Source organism: Tupaia chinensis, unplaced genomic scaffold (genome assembly GCF_000334495.1).
Source record: "Tupaia chinensis unplaced genomic scaffold, TupChi_1.0 Scaffold000302_1, whole genome shotgun sequence".
Classification (NCBI taxonomy): domain Eukaryota; kingdom Metazoa; phylum Chordata; class Mammalia; order Scandentia; family Tupaiidae; genus Tupaia; species Tupaia belangeri.
This window is the reverse complement of record NW_006159792.1, coordinates 1,281,212-1,299,445: the sequence shown is the minus strand read 5'-3', so window position 1 is coordinate 1,299,445 and position 18,234 is coordinate 1,281,212. Positions and strand designations below refer to the sequence as shown.

Genomic DNA, 18,234 nt, shown 5'->3' with positions numbered 1-18,234 from the left:
TGTGAAAGGTGCTGGGGTCAAAATATTATTGGTTACTACATGAACAATTTGCCTTTGCCCTCCAATTCATCCTTCTCTTTACTGCATGGATAATCTTAATTATGTCGTCCTCATGTTGAAATAACTTCAATGCTTCCTTTTGCTTCAAAGATAAAGATCCAGGATTCCTCGGCCTGGCATCTGAAGACCTCCAGGGTCTGTCCTTTGCCTCCTTACCCAGCGTGACTGTTCTCCAACTTCTGTCAAAATGAGCTATGAGTCAGTCCTCCAATGGGCCTTAACATTCCAGATCCTATATTCTTGGTTGAGACATTCTTTAATTGCTGCTTTATTCTATCTCCACCAAACTAACCATCTCGAATCTTTAAGATCAGCTGGAGTTTCTTCTCTTCCAGGAAGCTCTTTACTTTCCTCTGCCTTCCCATGCTTGTCACCTCATCTCCCCACTCTGTACTTCTATAAGAATAAGCTGTTCCTCTTTACTGACCCCAAAGGAACACAAAAGTAATGCTCCTCACTCTTCATCTCTTCTATACCCCATATACTTTTTGGCTTTTGCCCCAAATTAATAACAACATAACTAATACCAGACAGCAATCTTCAGTCACCTTTGAAAAAAAACTTAAAGGCTGATTAAGATGTTTCAAAACAAATTATAGCCATAGGAATAACGTCATTTTTATCAGAAATTAGTCTGTATTCAGTCATTTTTCCTGGTCCCATTTACAAACACTCCCAAGGGTGGAGAGGAATTTTCTTTGCATTTATACTGTATTGTACTGGCCATTTATAACATCTGCAGAAACATCTGGGTAATTTCATTTTCATAAGCCTCAAGATGTGTGTGCCTCTTTCGACACATTCAGGATGGACTGAGGAAGGCATATGACCATGAGTTCACGCAAAAACTGTTTGAGTGGCAAGGGGGGACTTTCCATGATGGTGGACATAGTGGCCAGGATGGGCAGAAATGATGAGGATGACTGGAGGGTAGGGTGAGTGGTTGAGGGGTTCACTAGAGAGGAAAGCTGAGCTCTGATTCTAAAGAGGAGCATTTGTTCTGGATCTTTTACTCACTGTGCTGAGGGTAAGAAATCTTAGTCCATGTGCTAAAGGGGCAGGGGTCTACAGGAGACCTGTGCTCCTTACAGGGAAGTGACAACTCTCACGGTTTTCACTCACAGAAAAGTCCCGTAGCTTCTGGAAAGGATGTCGCTTTGATGGCGTGAAGAGGGTGGAACTTGGAGATGAACACTTAGAGGTTCAAGTTTGCTTCTATGTCTCCAGTGTTGTGGTTTGTGAGCCTGTCACTTCAGCCCTTAGAGTATGAGTTCAGTTTGTCTGACTCTAAACTTTGGATAACGGTGTCTTCTACCACAGCCAGCACAGTCCCTGGCAGTGAGAGCTCAGTGAAAGACCCGGCCTTTGGCAATAGAGTTGGATCATGACAGGGACTTCTTTTGGAGCCATCATGCTTGTGTCCAACTCAGCAAATGGTGCATAGGATGACTTGAGGGGAGCTAGGAAACCATGAGAGGCCATGTAGGCAGGGGGATGTTGGGCCTCTGGCTCTGACAAAACTTTGTTGTTTGGAAACCAGAACCTTCTTGCCTTTCTGCCAGGAAACGTGCTGGGTTCCTAGATAGAGTTGTCTCGTTTCTTGCCTATTAGTGTGTTGTTTGTCTGCGTGGGGCTGAGGTAGCAGAATCCAGTGACAGCTTTTCCCTCCCAACTGCCAGGAAAGGCAGCCACTTTACCTGCATGTGCTCTGTAGCCAGGTCTGAGGCAACCTGCTCACATTGCTGTGAGAGACGCCAGAATCTTTACGAAGAATACACAGGCTGAGACGTAGTCCAGCATTGGTCAGTAAAAACAAGTTATATTTCAAGCAGGTAAGAAGAAAAAAATGACTAGATAGCCTATATAAGGGGACTTCATAAAGTTTATGGAAAAATGGAATAAAGTACAAGTTTATTTGGTACCAGAAAATTTGAAATCTATGCACAGTTTGTCATAATAGGCTTTTCCATAAACTCTTTGAAGACCTCTTACATAGTCCAGAACTCTAAGCCTCTAAGTGATTGCATTTTAGTATAATTTTATTTAGTATAACTTTGATCTAGAAAAGTTAAATATGAAAAAATCCATATTTTAAATTCAGAATGTTGATTTCCTTTTTAGTTATAAAATAGAAATGTTCTTATTGGGGGAATGACCCAAAGGCATAATGAAAACACACTACAAGTATAGTAAACTGGGAGAAATTAATCTAAAGTTTAAAAGATTTTTAGTTTCTTCTAAAATCAGTAAAGTTGTTCAGTATTGCTGGAATCAGTATTGCTAAATATAGGTTCAGGGCTATCAGATTGTTCAGGGTGTGGTTGGATGATAAGAGCACAATGTCCACTTTCTCTGGCATTGAAAACAGTCTATGGATACTTCCGGGTTCAAGTATTTCAGCTACTTCCCAGGATTCTCTCTCCCTGTCCTCAAACCATTGTAACCTAGATGAAATATCTTTTCAGTTCTGAACTCTGGGATCCATGACCAATCCTTGGCCTAAGTTTCTCTGGCCTTTGGTTCTCCAAATCTGGAGTTTGGCCTTCATCTCTCTAATGAGAATGGGTTTGTTGCTGGAGTTCTTATTCCCCTGTGTAGTCACCCAGAAGAACTTGCAGTGTCTGTACTGTCTTTTGAAACTCAGTGCTCACTCCAACTTCTGAGGAGCTCTTACACTGGGTTCAGAGAAGGAACCTGAAGAAAATGAAAGATTTTTTACTAAGGTTGGAAAAATCTTCTGCCATACTTCTATGCACCATGATCTACTGAGATGATAGGACCTCAGGTTGGCCAGTCAGGGTGAAGGGGAAGATTGAGGCCATGACCAATGTGGGAAAGGGCAGAATAGGGGAAGAAGATAACTGCTTCCTGAATTCATTACTCCAAAGAAATAAACTTGGTCCATACCTGAGAGAGGTTGTTGGTATAGGGAATGAGTTGCCAGGTAAAGATGGAAGGAGAGGAAGAAGAGAAAGAAGGACAGAGAAAGGAAAAAGAAATGAAAGAACATCTATTTTCATTATTCCAAAATACAGTTTGAAATCTCAATCATAGGATAAATAACAACAAACACTCCCCCATTCCTATTTTCTCTTACTCATGTTCTATTCTCATTCAAGTTTTTTCTTTTTTGAGAGATTTTTTGCTATAGGGCATGTGCACTCACCTGAGAAACAGAGAGACAGAACATGAGAAATCACCCCTCATGGGGGATGACTGTGCCACAATCCCTTCTCCTCCATTCTCCTCTCAGGATTTTGGGCACACACGCACATGTGCCTGGCGTGAGTTTTAAGTCAACAGGTCCAGGACTTGAACCGTGGTTGACTATGTAGAAGTCCAGCGATGTTAAACATTATGCCACCAGCTGGTCCCCTCATTCAAGTTTTTAGAAAGAACTGAAATTTCTGTATCCTATTTCTTATTTCCCATCTATTTGTGGGCCAGTTACAATCTGTCTCTTGTCTTTGTCCAGACATAAAACCTTTTCTTCAATTACCTTCAGAAAGTCAAACCTAATGGATTCTTTCATTCCTGATCTTACTTGACCTCTGAGTTACGATGGAATCAACTTTCATTTTTGGTTTCTGTAACATCAACTTCTCTTCATCTTCCTCCTTTCACTGTGGCACATTTTCATTCTTCTGTGTAAGCAACTTTTTTGCTCTCTTGTTGAAAATTGGTGCTCCCAGAGCTCCATTTCTGACTCTCTTTTGTCAATTCTTACTTTTTAATCTCTTCCATGCCTATTACTAATACTTCTACTAGCACGTATGGGCATATCTTCAAACTTAATCTCTTTCCTGAGCACTGGGTCATTGCAAATCGCCCTCACATATGCTCAACCTCTCAAACTACTCTTCTTTCTTTACGTGAGCTCATAAAAATGAGTATTATGAAAAGAAACTATAAATGGATTTTAATTTTTTGTCCCGAAATAAACTTGTACTAATTCTATTTGTCCATGAATATTTATTTATTAATTATTATTTTTTAATGATACAGCATGTGCATGCACATTAGAGGCAGACAGAGAGAGAGGGAAAGGGGGAAGCACTGCCAATAGGGTCTTCTTGTCATACCACAATCTCCTTTACTTACCCTTCCATCTCCTTAGAATACTGATCATCCATGAGTGCTCCCAGAAAATTTGCAAGCTAACCTGAGACTGTGAACCTACAACTGGCTCTATAACTTCCAGTTTTTCAGGGCAATATTGTTACTTCTACACTGTAGCAGCCAGGTCTGCCTATAAGCTTTTGAAATACTCTTGCATTAACTTCCTCATTGTTAGAACATGGAAAATTAATATTCTGTAACAGGTGGAGATAAGGGAGAGCAGCAACAGCAGCATTAGTAGTAGACATGGTTGCTTTCAAAGCCAGAGCATATTTAGCAGTCTTAGGTGGCTCTATTAATATCCATTCTTGGTAATTAAGATAGTGTTATGTTGGTACAAAGGTGAACCAATGGAACAGAATAGGGGGGCTTATCTTTAGCAAAGGTGTTACTGCAGTCCAGTGGGGAAAAAGATGGTCTTTTCAGTGAATAGTGCTGCATTAGTTGGAATTCCACATGAAAAACAATGGACCTTGAAATCTATCTCATACCACACACAAATGAACTCAAGTTACATATTAGAACTAAACATGAAGATAAAACAGTAAAGGTCCTAGAAGAAAACGTAAATGAACAACTTGATATGAATAGCACCAGCCATAAAAAGGAAACATTTATATGTTGGGCTTTATTAAAATGAATAGTGTCTGTTCACCGAAAGGCACCATTAAATTATCAAAATTTCGATTCTACCCAAATTAATCTACAAATGTAATGAAGTCCTGATCAAATTACCAGAGATACACTTTGAAGATCTAGAAAAAAACAATCATAGAATTTGTCTGGAATCATAAAAGACCCAGTATTGACAAATCAATACTGCATAAAAAGAGAGGAGTAGAAGACATCTCACTCCCTAACCTCAAAATATATTACAAAGTTGTGATAATTAAAACAGCATGATACTAGCACAAAACTGGCATGTAGGCCAATGGAACAGAATAGAATCTCCAGAAATAAATCCCCAAATTACAACCAATTGATTTTGAAAAAGGGCACCAGATAATCTAGTGGGAAAAAGAAAATCTCTTCAGCAAATGGTGTTGGGAAACCTGGCATTCCACCACAGAGAAATGAAACCATATCCCCACCTTTCACCATTGATTCAAAATTAAGATCTAAACCTTAGACTTCAAACTATAAAACTACTGATGGAAAACATAGGGGAAATTCTTGGAAACCATATTAGGCAAAGAATTCTTAAATAAGACCCCCAAAACACAGGCAATAGTCCCCAAAATAGACAATTGGGATTGTATCATGTTAAAAAGCTTCTTCACAGCAAAAGAAACAATAATTAGAGTGAAGAAACAACTCTCAGAATGGGAAAATATATTTGCAGACTCTCCTTGGATAAGAGACTGATAACCAAAACATTCAGAGAAGTCAAACAGCTTACCCCCCAACACACACACAACACACACACACAAATCAATCCAATTGAAAGATGGTATAATAAGCTGAACAGACAACTCTCCAAGGAAGACATATGAGCAGCCAAAAAGCATATGAAAAAATGTCCAACATCCTTTATTATAAGGGACATGCAAATCGAAACCACAGTGAGAAATCACCTAACCCCAGTCAGAATGGCTAAGATAAAAAGAAAGAAAGAAAGAAGAAAGAAAGAAAGAAAGAACAATAAGCACTGGTGAGGCTGTGGTGAAAAGGGAACTCTTTTATGCTGTTGGTGGGAATGTACATTAGTATGACCACTGTGGAGAACAATATGGAGTTTCCTCAAAGACCTACAAATAGAGCTACCATATGATCCAGCAATTCCACTCCGTGTATCTACCCAAAAGTCAGGGATATACTTAGCCAGAAACACTTGCACATTCATGTTCATTGCAGCATTATTCACAATTGCTAAGACATGGAACCAACCCAAATGTCCAAGGACATATGAGTGTGTTGGAAACATATGGCACATATACACTACAGAATACTACTCAGCCATAAAACAAAAACAAAAACAAAAACAAACCAAAGAGACCCTGGCATTTGATAGAACGTGGACTAGTCTGGAAGACTTACTGCTAAGAAAAGCAAGCCAGATTATGAAGGAGAGGCATTGTGTGTTCCCACTTACCATACACTGAATATCTGCATTCAATGGCAGAAACGGAAAGATTAGAAAGTATAAGAGCATGGACAGCAACTGTTGACACCAGAGACAGTTTGGGAGCAGGGTGGGAAATGGGGTGATGGAGGGGATCAAGGGGAAAATAAATAAATGAAAATAAATAAATAAATATAAAGAAAAAATGTGGCACGCATACTCTATGGAATATAACTTAGCCATACAAAATGAGACCTTGGCATTTGATACAAAGTGGATGAATATGGAAGATTTAATGCTAAGTAAAGCAAGCCAGACTATGGAAAGACAGACTTTGTATGTCCTCCTTCAATATAGGCAGAATGTCTACTCTTTTTTTTTTTTTTGGAGAGGTTTTTGCTATAGAGTGCGTGTGCTCGCCAGAAAGACAGAGACAGAGAGACAGAAAGCGAGAAATCACCCCCCCAGGGGGATGGCCATGCCACAATCCCTTCTCCTCCATTCTCCCCTTGGGATCCTGGGCACGCACGCACACGTGCCGGTGTGAGTTTAAGCTACCGGGTCCGGGACTCGAACCGCAGTCGACTACGTGGGAGTCCAGCGACATAGCCATTACACTAACTGCTGGTCCCCAGAATGTCTACTCTTTATGGCAGAAACTGAAATAGTGGGAAATATAATAGCAGAAACAACAAGAGAAGATACCATAGACTGCAGGGGTGGGTGGATAGTTGGAAGTGAGAGGGAGAAACTCAAGAGAAAAAAGGAACATTTAACAGAAAGATATTGTGTATGATAATATCTTTGACTTGCTTGATTCATTTGAGAACCCACGTGGTATGCTCTAAATATTTACAATGATTAAATGTAAATAAATAATAAAATAAAGTATGTTTAAAAATAATAAATAAAAGGATAGATAAAAATCTAAAAAAATAAAAGATCATGAAAAGGCAATTCATGTAGCTGGAAAGGATATTTGTAATTAAATATCTGACCAAAGACTCATACTTAGAATATATAAACAAAAATACTTAAATGTAAAATGTAAAGGACTAACAATTCTCAGGAAAATAAAAAACATTTAACAGTCACAAGAATGTAAAGTCTGGGAACCAGCAGTTAGCGTAATGGCTATGTCGCTGGACTCCCACGTAGTCAACTGCGGTTCGCGTCCCAGACCCGGTGGCTTAAAACTCACGCCGGGCACGTGTGCGTGCGTGCCCAAGATCCCGAGAGGAGAATGGAGGAGAAGGGATTGCGGTGTGGCCATCTCTCCTAGGGGGTGATTTCTCGCTTTCTGTCTCTCTGTCTGTCTGGCGAGCGCACGCCCCCTATAGCGAAAATCTCTCCAAAAAAAAAAAAAGAATGTAAAGTCATTGTGTGTGGTGGTATCTTTGACCTGCTTGACATGCAATGCATTTCTGCTGTGAGAACCCGTATTGTATGCTGTCAAGCTGTACAGTGATTAAATGTGCATAAAAAAAATGATTCAAAGTCTTAAACAGCCCTTTCATAAACAAGTACTTTCCAAATGGTAACAAATGCGAAAAGTTTCTGTCTTGGTCCATTTGGGGCATTATTATTTGATAATGATAGTATCATAAGGAGGCGCCTTGTAAACAACAAACACTTACTGGTCTTGGTTCTAAAGGCTGAGAATTCCAAGACTGAGGTACTGGTGACTTTGGTGTGTGGTGATGGCCCACTTCCTCAGTGATGGCCATCTTTTTGCTGTGTCTTCTCATGGTAGAGTGTGAGGGGTCTCTCTTGGGTTTCTTTATAAGGGTACTAATCCTTACCACGGTTCTGCCCTCAGACCTAATTGCCTCTCATCTCCTAATACTGTCTATTTTAGAAGTTAGTATTTTAGCATATGAATTTGGGTTGGGGTAGAGTGAGGTGGAGTGGGGAGACGTTGGACACAGAGGGAAGGGGAACAAATATTCAGAATATAGCAGATCCTCAACATCATTACCCATCAAGGAAACACATGCTGTAAATACGCACTACCATGCAACTTCCTGGATCTTTAATGTTAAAGAGATTGACAGCTCAAGTGCCAGTGAGGATGTGGAACACATGGAGCTCTCAAGCATTGCTGCTGGGAGTATAAATTGGGGCTATCACATTAAAAAAGCATTTGGAAGTATCTGATAAAGCTGAACATGTATTTATTCAATGACTCAGCAATTATAGTTCTGGAGGTATACACAAGGAAAATGACCCCTAAGTTCACTAAGAGATTGGTATGAGACTGCTCATGGCAGCATTATTGACAATAGCACAAAGCTAGAAACATGCAAACACAGAAGCAAAGATAAATCATGCCCTATTTGCTTAAGGGAATACTACACAGAATTATAAAAGAATGAACTATTGCTATTTAACACAGCATGGATGAATTTGATAGACATAATTATGAGATAAACAGGCATTAGGTTATATACTGCATTTATATAATACCTGAAAACAGGCAATATTAATCTATTGTGAATAGTGGTTACCTCTGGACTCTTCCAATTAAGAGGTGGAATGAGGAAGCCTTCTGAAGTGCTAGAAATATTCTATATGGTGCTCTTGGTGGTAAAGAGGTGTACACATAGGTTATTCATGGAGCTGACGTGTAAAATCTGTGTACTTTAGTCTATAAATTATACTTCAATTAAAAAATAAGATAAAAATAAATTTGGTTCTATAAAATGAATGTCAGTGATAAAAGGGAACTCAAGGGATGTTAAAAACTACTGATAGTTTGCCTTGAGTGTTTATTTTTAATTGGAACCAGATGGGATATTTATACACACACATATACACATATACACACACATATATACACTCATATGTACATATATATATGTGTATATTTATGGATGGGATGAAAATTGTCTTAAATATAAGTATATATTAGAATAAAACCTCATTAGACCTATCAGGGCTTCTCAGTCACTATGCCTGGGTTAGTGTCTGGTATCAGCGGATGGGAAGGGTCGAGGGTTAGGGGGAAAGGCTAGCACATATTAAGGGCCTAATGAAGGATAATAAGGATGGCTTCCATGTGAGAAGGCAGAACCATCATCAGGAAGACAAGTAGATGGCAAGAAGCCAGCAGATCTGGGAGTCTGGGAGGCCTGGGATCCTAGTGTGAAGAGAGTGGTCAGAGATGAGCAATCAGTGTACCTGGAAGTGGGAAAGAAGAGTGGGAACCAGGGAAGAAACTGAATCCCCAGCCTCAGCTACTGCTTTTGGGTCTCCTAGGAATTCCGTGGGCAGAGAGAGTTTTGGAGGACCGTTTGGGGCCCAGCTATAGAAACAGTCTGCATGGTCTGAGAAGGAGAACCTGAGCCATGGGTCAATGGTTGCTTTTGGTGACTCTTAAGTCTCCCCAAGAATGTCACAAAAGCAAGTGGACAGATATTGAGTACTAATAAAATATGCGTCACTGTCGTGAACAAAAGGTAAGTAAATATGATCCTTCAAATATTTTTAGGTTTCATGTGTAAGTCCATATCATGCCAAATGAATCCAATATGAAAATAATTTTTATTTTAAAAATACACTTTATGATTTTATGCTGATTAATGCAAAGAGGATTGCTCATAACCTGAAATAAATTACCAAAGAACTAAAAGTGGATAGAACATGAGATTGGGCTTCAAGAAATTATCTTATTGTCCCAAGACTTCATTTCTGACTTCTACAATTCCAATTATTGTCATCACTTGATGATTCTCTGATGATCAATATTCCGCAAGTCAGATAACCAAAAGTATGTGACAGGGTCTAAAGTGACGTCTGGGGAGACAGGCCTGGGCTTGACTCTGAAACACTGGAAGAATTTCTTGAAAATCATTTCTTTCTATAAAAAGAAATAAAGTTATTCTCAAATACTCTCCTGGCAACCTATAAAAATCACCCTTGCTGTTCCAGTTTGGAGTCAAAAATCACAAAGGAGATATGTTTTAAATCTATCTGTGCTCTGAAGTCTACATTGTGTTGTCATAAACGTTCCCTGTGCAGTTTCCTAAAACATCATGTTCTCACAGGAACCAGCTCTTAGAGGCAGAATGGACCTTTCCTACAAGTGGAAAGATGGCCAGGGGAATGGGAGGTCGCTCTGCTGCCTCAACATTGTCATGATGGAAGCGAGCAGCCACTAGCTTCGAGTATCCCCAATCCCATTTAATTGCATATCAAATATTTGGCCAAGAAAAACATCCTGTCTGTTTAAGAACTAGCAGCAACCATCTAATAAATTCTAGGACTTAAAGTAACAGAAAGTGGGGAGTGGGGAGAAGTAACAGAACTGTTGAGTGTTAGCTGTTTTGCCATTGTGGCTTCAATGCGAGCATGAGGAGTGAATCTGATTGGGGAAATACACTGGAAAAAGACCAGCATGGGGATGCACACTAAGTTTCCTTTATTTCCTTCTACCAGCAGAAATGGAGTAAATGGATCATGTAAGAGAAGTGAATGTAAAACCCTTTCCACAGAGAAGTCAGTACTAATGGGAGGCCAGGGCTCTAGCTGATCTTGTCTCTGGCTCCAGTGTTAGCTTCAGGTTTGCTGACGTGGTTGTCTGGTTCTGAATAGACAGCAGAATCTACTTTTAGGCAAAAAAATCAGAGGGCCAAATAAGGCTTTTCAGTGTCCGTTACAATTCTCAGAAAAAGGCATGAGAGCTACCTATGTATCTGAAGCTAGCAATTCCTACAAACTACCCCTGCTGGCTATAGGTGATGGTTAATTTTATGTGTCAATTTGGCTAGCCATCCGTGCCTGGATAAACATTATTTCTAAGCCTGTCTGTGAAGGTGTTTTCTAAGGAGATTAGTATTGAATTGGTGGGCTCTATAAAGTATAGTCATGTGTCACTTAATGATGGGAATATATATATATATATTTGGAAATGTGTTGTTAGGCAATTTCATCCCTGTGAACATCATGGAGTGTACTTAACACAAAGATGGTATAGCCCACTATACTCCTAGGCTATAGACATAAGCTTATGGGACCACCATTTTTGGACAGTCTATTGATGACTGAAATGTCGTTATGCCATGCATGACTATAGATTGCCCTTCCCAGTTTGTAACTTGACGATAGCCCAAGTTGTTGAGGGCCTGAACAGAACAAAAGACAGAGGAAGAGAGGATTCATTCCCTTCCTTCTTGCTTATATGAGCTAAGACATCAATCATCTTCTACTCTTAGATTGGTATTAGTCCCTTGTTCTCAGGCCTTCAAGCTTGAGCTGGAATTGCATGACTGACTTCCCTGGGTCTCCAACTTGCAGATGGTAGATCATGGAACTTCTCAGCCTCCGTAAGTGCATGAGCAAATTCCTCATAATTTCTCTCTCTTTATATATCTATCATCAATCTCTATATCCCCATCTCCTTATTCTTTGAAGAACCCTGACTAATATACCACTGTATTTGAAATTTGGCTTCTTTTGTGGGCTGGGTATTTGGCTTTGGAATAGTTCTCTTTCTCCTCTTGAAATTAAGGAGTTTAAAGAGTCTTCTCAAACACCCTGCTTTAATGTTGGGTTTAAGTCAACAATGCTATTGCACTTAGCAGGAAAGTCCCATCTCCAGCTACCGTTATCATCTGGAGTGAAAAATTTGACAATTACACTTCAGCTTATTTCTCTGAGTTCATAACTTAAGCTGCTGAGAAATTTTTGAATCCTAATTCTGCAATCTAGTTATCCTATAGCCTCCCTAGTTTTGTATCTTCCACAAATGAGACGAACATGCCCACTCCTGCTTCAGAGGAGTCATTTGATAAAAGATCATTACGAAACACAGTTAAAGATATTTATGGCAGAGTCCATAAATGGAGACCTTTGTCCATAGTGAAATGGATCTGTCTTAGGCGTGACTTCACATAGCTCCTATCATCCAGCCTTCCTTCCTCCATATGTACTACTGGTGCTTTTTTCTGAGTTCTTGAAGAAAACAAAAATGATTGGGTTTATTTGATTTCTCTGATAAGAAAGTAGGACCCCCCCTCCATCAAAATAGAAGTGTTTGTTGAGTTTTGATTAATTTTGGTGTTTCTGATGACCTACTAGAGACCTCTGCCTTGATAATTCTCACCGGGGACAATTATCAAGTGTGTCCGGCTTTGTTCCTTACCCTTACAGGGTTCATGCTCATTCAGTTTCTTAGTCCTTTTTTTTCCTGGCCACTGTTAACTGAGCACCAGCTACACTCTAGATAGTGGATTGTTGGTAAAGTCATGACACATTTCTGCATAGAAAAACAGAAAAACAAGTCATGACTTTCCCGATGACCCAATAGTTTACACACTCCTCATCTCTAATCATCCCATCAAATAAAAGACTAAATCCTCCTCTACTTCTACCCCTATCTTCATCTGAATTTCCAGAAAGTCATTCAATGACTTTCTCTAAACCACAGTTGACTCATGGCCCCACTATGGTTTGAACCCAAGTACATCAAGGTTCCAAATCTGCACCATTACATCTTCCATTTTCTATACTTACCGATCATGAAGACAGTCTTGCCATTTTGTCTTCTAATCCTTTTTTCAGGGCCTTTGGGTATGATTCATTGGCTCCTAGGCAGATGAGTTTACATGATAGAGGTAGCTGTTACCTGAGTATTTCTTTTACTGTCTGTGACTTCGAGGCCCTCTTGACCATTAAGCATATGCCCTGGGACTGAGAGCAGACCAGAGTTGTTGGCTATGTACTATTGTGTACTACTTCTTGAGGAGGTGATGTTCTCAGGGTTGGTACCTACTGAGGCCTGGGCTAAGGCTGCAGCAGAGGCAGAGGAAGACTGTCCCCACAGGAGTATGAAAAATCATACCTGGTAGTGCTGTAGGCTCCAGGGCCCTTCTTGTCCTTCAGACACTTGGCTTTCCCTGCAGACTCTTCTTTCTTCTTCCATGGGGGTGGCTCATGTAAGAAGTCATCAGAGTAAAGTTGTAGCTCAGGAGGCTTCTCCTCTAAGAGAGTCAGTGACTGAAATTATTCACAGCTCTCCTCTAAGTGAATGAAACCCAGTTTCAAATTTCTTAGCTGTTTCCAGAGTCACAGCATATTTTACTGCTGGGAGGACAGATGCCTGCTCAAGTGTCTGATGAAGACACTTAAGCTTTATTGTTATTTGACATTCATTAGGGAATCATCTTCCGTAGGCAAAACACAAGACATTTCTTTAGACAGGAGCCGTAAAAGGACTAATGATGGGTCATAGGCCAGATGGTATGGAAACGAGATGAGCTAAGCCCTTGAGCCATACCAGCTCGGTCCCACACTGCCTCTGAGAACTGCGAGGGGTGTGAAAAAGAAAGAAACAGCCGTGATTCCAAGGCATCAGCGAGGATGCCATTGCACACACATCTTGAAGACAAAGAGGGTACCATCCAGTGCCCTTGCCCAGCTCAGTTCTGAATTAATGATCAAGTTCTCTTCAGGAGAGGAGGACTGATGTATATGGATACTAATTATGTGATGACACACTCCTCGGGTTCTCGTGGTAGCCCGAAGAAGAATGTTTCTTGCTCTAGCCTCAAAAGGCAGAAAGATGCAGCTGAGAGAATGCACATCACTAAGGACACATGGCTGGTTACTAGTGCTCGCAGGATTGGAATCCAGATCTGTTGGAGTCTAACATCTATGTGAGACTATTTCCCTTCTACCTCCAGAGTCCTGAATCCAGGTACTCACTTCACCTCGAAAGGAGAAGCAGAATGTGGAAAGAACATGGAGGAGGAAAATATCAAAACCTCATGATTCTAGAGTGGGGAAATAGAACCCATGTTCTCCCTCCCTTTGCCAAAGGGATCTCAAGACTCTTTCCTAGTTTTCTAACTGACTTGTGGGGTATGATGGAGGACAAACAAGAATGTGAGAAGGCAGGGAGAAAGAAAGAGGGAAAAGGTTCTCATGAGTACTGGTTCAAAATACAGGTGAGTAGCTTCCACTTAGATGAAAACAAGAAGAAATGAAGTTGACTTGCTAAAGGATGTTTATAAAAACTCCAGAGTACCTTGAGAATTTCTTCCTGATTAAATGTTACTAGTTGTTTTAATCACACCTCCTTGGAAATCTTGCTACCCCACATAAGGCCATGGATTTTGCGATAGCAAGAAAAAAACAAAAAACATATTTATTGGGCTAATGTAACTTTGGGCAATTTACCTTGAAGGTGAGTTTTCTCTGAAAAATGTCTACAGACATACTCATACAGCGATGCTAATACTTTCTGCACTGACCCAGGTATTTTAAAACCATTTTTTTCTGCTTAGTTGCTGCTGTCTACTTATTCTTTTTACTTAAATTTTTACCACCTGCCCCCACCCCTGCCCTCCACCCCTATCCCTTTATCACAAGCTTACTACATGCCCTTATATGAAAGGAATATCCTCATGTTCAGAACTTCATTTTAAGTTGCTGGGCCATGCTGCTTCCTTTACTGGGAAGAAGTTAAGGAAAATGTCCTCCCTGGTACCTTTCAGAGAGAAGGCTTCTGAATTCTCTTTAAGTCATTTTACTCCATCTGGTAGGTATGTCTAGATAAGTTTTTCCTACAGGAGGGATTTGGTGGGGCCTGCCTGTGTTTTGGGGGTAACAACCTTACATTATTATATGTGGGAATCACTCGCTGCTCTCTGTCCATAAAACCAGGCTGTCAAATTAAGGAAATAAGCAAAGCAGATGTGTGTGAACCCACAACCTCAGCATGGTTTCATTTTAATGTTAACTGTCCTATTTGGAGCAAGAGTAATTAGAAAATCAGTGGCAAGTTAGGAGAAAAAAATTGCTGAGCTTTATAATTACTTGGGGTAGAGAGAGAATCCGATCTATTTACTGAAGCTCTCATTAAATTCTCCATCGGAGGAGTCAAGGTGCAGCCATCAGAGCCAGGAAAGGAGAAGACAGTGTCTGTGAGGGAAGCCAAGAGTGAGTTCTGTGGTCACCTTCACTTCGCCCATGGAAAGCCCTGGGCTCTTGGTCCTAGTAATAGTCACATCCATATGGTGCCTGGTCAGAGACAGAGGGTAGGTTTCCAGGTAGATGTTTCCATTTATCCTTTTCCTTCTGCCCACTCCTCTTCTGTCCTTTCCTCATGGTTCTCACTCTGCAATCTCCGCTAATGGACTCTGCCTCATTTTTCTTTTCTTCTTCCCTCCCTGGTTGTGGCTAGGTTTATATATGTTTCCTGGATTTGAATCTTTCATTTAAACAAAATAATTTTCATATACATACTGCTCAAGGTTCAGCTGTATTCCTCCCAAAGTCCTAACCCTCGTGTGTCAAGATGTGACCTTCTTTGGAAATAGAGGCATTGGAAATGTAATGTCAAGATGAGGTCATACTTCATTGGGGTGGGTACCAATCCAATACAGCTGCTGTCCTTGTAAGAAGAGACACAGAGACAGAGGCACACGAGGAGGAAGGTTACGTGATGATGGAAGCAGAGATTACAATGCTGCAGCTGAGAGCCAAGAAGCACTGAGCACTGCCAGCCAGCCACCAGAAAGAACAGACAAGGAAGAATTCTCCCCTACAGAGTTTCTGAGGGTTCATGGCTCTGCCAACCTCTTGAATTTTTACTTCTAGCTTCCAGAATTGTGAGACAATAAATTTCTGCTGTTTTGAGCTACCCAGTTTGTGGTACTTTGTTACTGCTTTGCTAGGACACTGATACACATTTCTTTGAAACAAACACCTGACAGAACATGTGCTATGGGAAGAGCTCAGTTTTAGACTCGGCGGAGGAGACAAAGACAAGTCAGGTTAGACTCCTACCCTTCCTGTGATGCTCAGTTTTGTGGGAAGACTGACCATCACATCCTCATCCATGGAAGATGTGAATGAATGTGAATCCAGGTACTCATTTTACCTACAAAGGAGAATAGTACACGTGTAGGAACAAATGCATCCTACCCCAAGTCATTGTAAAGCTCAGAAATCACTCCCTAATTTGCTGCTGATTTTGTAATCACTCTTGTTCTAACTAGGACAGACAGCATTAAGAAGTGAGGGGGACTAGGAAAGCCTTGGAGAGAAGTTCGGATTTAAGTAGGGTTCTGAGAATGCAAGAGGTGGACAGAAAGCTACTGTTGGGAAGTGAAAATCACTTGTGCTAAGGTATAGAGTCAGGCAGCAACAGAACATGCGTGGAAAACAGCGAGTGAGCACATGGTAGGCCAGGGGGTGAGTGGTGAGGACCCTAGACATAGATGTGTGTGTGGAAAAAGTGCACGAGACAAGGAGAGTAAGGGCTTGGAGCGTAGTATCCCTCTGCTTACATGGAGAGGGATCTGGGGAGTCACTAATGGTTATAATGATCCCAGGATTGTCTTCCCAGAGAGAAGCCCAGAGCATCCTGAATGAGGTCCAGGTCTTCAGGGTTGAGTCAAGTAAAAACGATCATAACAGAGGCTCTGAATCTGGCTCCTGAATCTCTGCTCCCCCATCACATGGCCAATATCCAGGAAGGAAGATCTTTGCCATAATCCGGAAGTCTTCACCTAGGTTCTGTGCCAAGCCATGACATCACATAGAGGTTGGCTTAGGGGAGGAGTCTCGGTGTTCCATCATCTGTTCTCTACCCAGGTGCCACCTAGGCCCTACAGAGATAGGTCTATTTTTGGCCTTCTGATGATTCTCTCCCACCATTCTAGCCCTTTTCTGTCCTCTATTTATGGCTGGCAAATAAGTTGTGGTCTTGACTGTCTCACACCTTCTTGTCATGTTGGAATTTGTTGTTTCAAGTTTTTCTCTCATTTCTCCATAACCACCTTACTTTTGTCTAAACTGTTTCCTACTCATCCTTATCCCAGGGTCTTATTTAAAGCCCAGTCTTATTGTTGTCCATTTGTTCATTCGGTTTTGAGCACCTACTATATCATTACTATGCTAAAAACTGTGGGTACAGTAGCAAAAACAACAGCTCTCCCAGCTCATGTGCACCCTGCAATCTAGTGTGGAGACAGACAAGCCAATTTTTATCTGCATCATTAAAGATTGTGGTAAGAGCTAGGAAGAGGAAAAGAAGGTAATTGTTAGGTGGAATTACAAGGTAGGGTGACTTACAGTGGAGCCTTGGGGAAGGAGATAAAGCATGGGAAACAGCATCTGTTGCAAAGAGATGGAAGGAGAATATTCCAGAAAGAGGGAATGACAACAGGTGCCAAGGCCTTAACATAGGAAAGGCTTTACTAAGTTTAAGGTACTGAAAGAGGTTTCAGCATGGCTAAAGCCAAGTGAGTAGGGTGAAGAGTTTTGAGAAGTAGATAGACTTAGGTAATGAACTTTGAGTCAGAAATTAGGGATTGGTACCAGATAGTGGTACAATGGTAAAATGTGCAGTTCTATAAGGGTGATTCACAGGGGAAGGTTCCGAGTTCAGAGCCAGGACCTCTCTGAGTGTGCTTAATATGAGCATTCCCACAATCTGGGGCTGGCTGATGCTGGAGTGAACCATGATGTTGGGACCCTATTGGGGGTGCTATCTCTTTCTCTCTATTTCCTCTCACTTTGTCATGGCAGAAAGAAAGAAAAAGGGCTAAAAAAACTCAAAAAATTAACGATACACTCTAAGAACAATGGGAAATCATTTAAAAGTTTTACTTAAGGGAATAATATAAATCGAGTTTAACTCTAATTGGCTGTAGAGATGGAAATGAGTGGATGAGATAGAGTTGGGCATGGAAGGTGAAGATGACAGGGCTTATGTATGGGTTGGGGTAAGGTGCTGAAGGTGAAGGATAAGTGAAGGTTTGTAGTTAGAGTAATAACTTATATGAAAACTAGTAGAGAAGGATGTGTTGGGGGTGGAAGTCTAGCTCAGTTTTGGGCATGGGGTTTTTGAGATTCTTGAGGGATTTGAGCATACTTTTCTTTTTCTTAAAATAATTAATTAATTGGAACAGCAGATGGCATAGTGGTTACATTGCTGGACTCCCATGTAGTTGACTGTGGTTTGAGTCCTGGACCCAGTGACTTAA

At 40.8% G+C, this 18,234-nt stretch overlaps 1 long non-coding RNA gene across 1 annotated transcript; it reads right to left on the bottom strand.

Annotated features, from left to right (window-relative positions):
* Nucleotides 1-2,210: 2,210 nt before the first annotated feature.
* Nucleotides 2,211-16,739, bottom strand: LOC102478591 (uncharacterized). Its single transcript, XR_334881.1, has 3 exons — nt 16,534-16,739; nt 13,083-13,221; nt 2,211-2,754 (listed from the first exon to the last, which is right to left on the bottom strand). It is a non-coding gene; the product is annotated as an uncharacterized LOC102478591 (long non-coding RNA).
* Between the last annotated feature and the right edge of the window lie 1,495 nt (nt 16,740-18,234).